This window comes from Eleutherodactylus coqui, chromosome 5 (assembly GCF_035609145.1).
Source record: "Eleutherodactylus coqui strain aEleCoq1 chromosome 5, aEleCoq1.hap1, whole genome shotgun sequence".
Taxonomy (NCBI): domain Eukaryota; kingdom Metazoa; phylum Chordata; class Amphibia; order Anura; family Eleutherodactylidae; genus Eleutherodactylus; species Eleutherodactylus coqui.
In genome coordinates, this window is record NC_089841.1 from 71,173,520 (window position 1) to 71,179,125 (window position 5,606).

The window sequence follows — 5,606 nt, forward strand, 5'->3', positions numbered from 1 at the left end:
GAAATTGGACAATCCCTTTATACTTTTATTCACTAAAGTATAGGGATATCTTTTGTCATGGAATGGTAGTGTTATCTGTTCTAGGAATCAGTGGGTACTGGTGCATCTTCTCTTCACTGGAAGAAAGGGTGGAGACATGGGTTGTGTTATAGGAGAGGAGGCAGTGAACGCCCCCAAGAGTGAATTGGCTGCTCCCTGCACACAGCATGTCACGTCCCCAGATTCCAGCTGTTCTCCCCACACAAACCAAACCCTAACACCACAGGGCTCCTATCTCTGCTGCTAGCACCTCTTGTCACTCTACTCTCCCAGCCGTGGCACTGTCAGTGTGAACATTGAAGATAAATGTCCTAAACTTTCTGAGGCCTTGTAATTATTAATGAAGTTCAGACTAATGACTTTTTTTTTTTTTTTTTCCATTGTAGGACCTGTCAGTGATGCTCCACCCAGTGAAAAAACAAAGGAGGTTCCGGACCATCAATAAGGTAATGACTGTCTTGTAATCACAGGATAGCTTTGGTGTATTCATTAGAGTTCACATACTTGCAGCAGGTGACGGGGTCCTAATGTGGTAAAGGGGCAAAGAATCATTCTAAAGATTTGTTTTATATATACTGCTAGTGTTCATTAGCAGCTTATCACCTTAATTTGCATGTTAACGAGCTCAGGGAGCTGTATGCAGAGAACAGCAGGTGGTGTTCTCTGCACTTAGTTTCTTTGTTCTCCTGTGGGGCTGCAAGCTGAATACAATGTAATCAGCACTCCTGTGAATACAGCACCACACACAGCATTTGGTCTGTATCTTCTCTCTGGCAGAATAGATTTAATGCTCCCCTAAAAATCATTATTTAGCCTAACAGTGGAAGATGGGAGCATCTACATACAACAATTGTTCAAATGCTCGCTTTTGAGCAATAATCATTGTGTGTAAATGGGCCTTAAAACAGAAGTATCACACAATGTAAACTGAATTGTTATGGGGGTTGTCAAATGAATATAACCTCTTGCTTTTCAACAATAAAACAGATGGGCTTGGAAACATCACTTACTTCTTTTTCATTGTAATCTTCTCTTATGCACCTTCTATATATAATTGGGCATACCTGATAAGGCTATAACAACCCTTGCGTATTACTTAAATTCAGTGATTGCTTTAACAGTATGGACCTTTATCAGTGTACTGCCATTTATCCCAGGCAGTTATTGACTGATGTATAATCTCAACCTACTAGCAATATTTGTGTCATTCTATCACAAATTTCTAAACACATACACCAGAAAACCTTGATCCAGTTATATATTTGTAATACAGCAGTTGTGGACCCTCTGTTGCTGACTTGGTTTTGGCTGCTTTGAGGGATCCTGGTTTTCACCTCTTTGAGGGATCTGTTCTTGGCTGCAGGGAACACCCAGGTGACTTGCCCAGGGGTTAGTGCAGTGATGTTTGCTCCAGGTGGGCTAAAAGGCACTAAGCATGGTATCGGAGGAACAGGCAGTCTAGGGCAGTCCAATGTCATGCACTCTGGTAAACTGGGTTGGGGTTGGCACAAAATCATCACTTCAGAAACAGGCTGAAGTATGGAAAGCTAAGTATACAGACATGGGTCAAAAGTAAGTAAAAAGCAGAGGTCAAACTCCTTCATATGGAACACTAGGCAACATTCAGTGGGAGGAAGTGTTTTACATAATCCAGGAATGACTGGGATATACTAGAGAAGGGAAAGTGGGGTGCAGACACTGGCCCTTCAATAGGTAGACTGAGCACTGATGCATCTCATAGAAGGGGCAACAACCAGAAATAACAAAGCATCTGCCACACAATACCAGGAGGACACCAGCAGGCACAAGTAGATGGTTGACTACATGTATAAACCACTCCCCATTAGTGTCCCAATTGTATCATTCATATCCTGATTGGTGGTAGATGATCATAACTTTTGTTCAGATGGTTAGACAATCGTGCATATTTGTCATAGCCTCACCTTTTGTAGAAATGAAATCCTCCACAGAATAAATCAACATGCTGCAGGCTCTACATCCACAAAGGTTAACTTGCACTTTTCTTTTTTGTAGAATGTATTTTCCTCAGGCTAATTTGTGGTAGGAAACTGCTAACATTTCTGCAATGCATGGTTAAGGTCACTTTTAGTTTTCCTGCACACAAATGTTAAAATTCTTTTCATTATGTGTAGTATAAATGGCATGATTGTGTAATGCTACCTTAATGTGTATGTATAGGTTGTTTTTTCTTACTCTTTTGTGGGTTAGCCCTAACTAGAAAATTACAATACACATCCCTGAGCTCAACATCTCTGCTGCTTTAATGACCTAGTGAAGTTACACAATACTGATCCTTTTCTCTAATGCTCCAGGTTCTTCTCTGGGTGACTCTATCACAGCTGGAACAGAGTTGGTAAAATCTTCTGTGGATCCTCCAGTGTCTGGTTTCTGATAAGAAAGGAGTCCCTTTCTGGATGATGTGAGGATGTCCCTGACGAGCCGTCCTCCTGAATAATGGTCTTGTTCCATGGAGTCTCCTCAGCAGTTTGGCCTTCTATGCTGTCCTTCTCCAGGACTCATTCTCTCTGGGTGGTAGAAGAACCGCCTTTCTTCTCTACTAGAAACTAAACTAATACTTTTCTACTACTTGGAAATAAAATGCAGCAATCTCTAAATTTCTTTGTCGAGTTGAAGTCCATTATTTGTCTGACTGATGGAGTCTTATTGAAGGAAATTCCTGGTGAAGGCTTCACTGTAATGTCACTAATGTGTAGCCCAAGCTTGCATGAGATGTAAGTTTGCTGGTACAAGGGCTGGCTGTACACTAATATCTGCAATAATCTCAACAAATGTAATGCTGTTGGAATCAGGTTTGTCTCCACTCTGTGAAGGGAGGGGAGAACTGGAGACTAATACTCCATTAGTTAGGAAGGTGTTAACCATGGAGAGAGTGGTGCAACCACATGAGAATACTGAGGGACCTGCTGCAGTCTCAGTATTGGAAGTCAATGACACTTGGCTTCCTGGCCAAGGTAGTCCCTGAGGTGCACAATCTGCTTCTGCATCCTTCTGGTAAAGTCAGCCACAGGGAAGCTGCTAAGAGTTAATTGCATAAGGCAATCTTAGCTGCCTCCATGCATTATGGCCCTTCCTTGCATGCTGCTGATGGTTATACAAAGCATGCACACATTTCTCTACATGCATGATATAGCACTGAATCGCTAACAATTTGCATTATGGCACTTAGACCTGCATGGTTTATTTAAAAAAAAAAAAAAAAAAAAAGCAGCATGTCATACTTTTTTGCATGCATAATTAAAAAAAAAAAGTTAGCAGGTCTGAGGAATAAGGGGAAAAAGAATTCTGAAACAAATGTCCACCATCTCTGCGGGTGGGCATCATGGGTACTTGCTGCAGCAAAATGACTAACTTTGGTCTAGGTCAGTACAGGTAAAATGTCAATTTCTCCAATATTCTGCCACTTGCCTTCTAACAGCCATAAGTGTCCCCCCCCCCCCCCCCCCCCCCCCTCTTCCATCAACAGTTGTGCGAGGGCCTCGGTTTTGGCAGGTCATCTAGTTTCTGTTGGTACTATATTAGGGTACTGTTTATAGTAGTACTTTCTCACATCAGCCTAGCCAAACATGTATGCATTTAGATACTGGTATATCTTCCTCCTTGGTGGATAACCACATCTAAATGATTAACTCAGTTCATGTTGTACACTGGTATGTAGATGAAAGCTCATACTTTGGCTTGGGAATGTCTAGAGATAACAGTGTACACTGAATTAAGTTTCAGGTTCCTAGGAATTGCGTATTTAATAGTGACACGTCTTGATGTGTTAACATATATGCTAAACCATCAGCACCTAGAACAAATCATGAGTTCTTATGATTACAGGGGGGCATGTATTTCTGATCATGCATAAGGGAACTTATATATACATTGTTGGCTCTGTAATAAAGCCAGACTAGGTTCACTGTAGGATGATAGACTGTCATGTGTCAGTGATTCGTGTACACCACTTCTCCTATGATTGGAGATGGAGGAACTAAAGTGTAATTCTGGTGTTTTTACATTTTTCTGACACTTCACTTGTGGCGTATAAATAATCCATCCTTTAAATCAGACTCTTGTGGGAGCAGCAATACCAAATAGGTTTTGCTGTAACTTATAATTAACTAAAGATTTTAGGTTTTTTTTTTTTTTGTTTTTTTTTTTAAACTACCACTTTATGCAATTTGCCTTTTAGTTTTTTAACTTTATTTTCTCCCCCATAGGAAAGAACTTGTGATTTGTTGATCACTCTAGTTATGGTTATACATACTGCAAATTTATCAAGGCCTGCCACAGGGTGGCTTGATGGGCAATTTACAATAGCAGCCCTGGGGGCTTTCAGGAGTCTTTAGGCTACCATGGAAACAAAACAGCTCTTTGCAATCACATAGCAGGGGACTACTTTGAACCCCAAAGTTCTAATCTGACATTTAAAGGGTTAATAGCTGATCAGGATTGGAGCTATTGCAGGCAGGCGTCAGCTGTAAGATTTAAGAGTACATATTATGGTCATGAACGGCTGCACATCCAATTGGAAGAATGTCTCAAGTCGAACCACAAAGCTCTGTCCTGGGCCTAGTGGTCAACATTTTAATAAATGATCTAGATGAGGGAATTGAAGGGGAAACTGACCAAATTTGCTGAGAATACAAAGAGATTTAAACAGATCTGGATAGGCTTAAAGTTGGTGGCAAAGCCCTATATCTGGGCAAGAAAAATGAAATTGAAGTATAATACAGAAAGGGAGAAATTGGGTTAAGCAATAGCACATGTGAAAGACTTGGGTATACTAATTGATCACAAACTGAACTTGCGTTAACAGTGTTGTACAGCAACAAAAAAAAGCAAATACAAATCTGGGATGTATTAAAAGAAGTATGGAGTCTAGATCACATGAAGTAATTATATCCTATACTTAAACTTGATCATTCCTCATCTGGAATACTATGTCCAGTTCTAGGCACCCCAATTTTAAAAAGACATTGACAAATTGTAACAAGTTCAGATAAAAAGCCGTCTAGAAATTGGACCTATGAAGACTGGTTAAAAGATCTGAGAATGTTTAGCTTGCTTAAAAAAAGTGAACCTTTTATATGGATAATGCAGCGAAATGGCTGGCATTTACTGCCCATATGCTACTTTGTGCGGGCACTATTATTTGGCTACTGATGGACAAAATTATGGCACTATTAGTGCTGTCCAACAGCAGCCCCACTAACACCAGCCGCAGAGTAGCGCACAAATTAAAAAAAGCCACTATCAGGCATTTCAAAGTCTCTATATTAAAGTTCCCTGCACAATGCAGGTCTCACTTTCAGCAACTCATGTCTATGACTTCCCCTGCTCTCCATTAAAAATTTTAATCTATACTCTATGCACTAGTCCTGCTCTGTTTCTGCAGTCACTTTCATCCACCCTCTTGCTCCTGGAGGATGGGCGGGATTCATTTTTGTTGGCTGCTTCTTCCTCTGACAGTGAATGGATTCAGATACCAGCAAGTGGGTCAGAGCGCTTTTGTCATGGAACTTGTGGCAGAGAGAGCCTAC

The 5,606-nt window shown here is 40.7% G+C and overlaps 1 long non-coding RNA gene across 1 annotated transcript; it reads left to right on the forward strand.

Moving 5' to 3' along the window:
* The first annotated feature begins 424 nt into the window (after window positions 1-424).
* LOC136626897 (uncharacterized) lies at window positions 425-2,667 on the forward strand. The gene is made up of 2 exons (XR_010792709.1): window positions 425-485; window positions 2,373-2,667. It is a non-coding gene; the product is annotated as an uncharacterized lncRNA (long non-coding RNA).
* The last annotated feature ends 2,939 nt before the right edge of the window (window positions 2,668-5,606 follow it).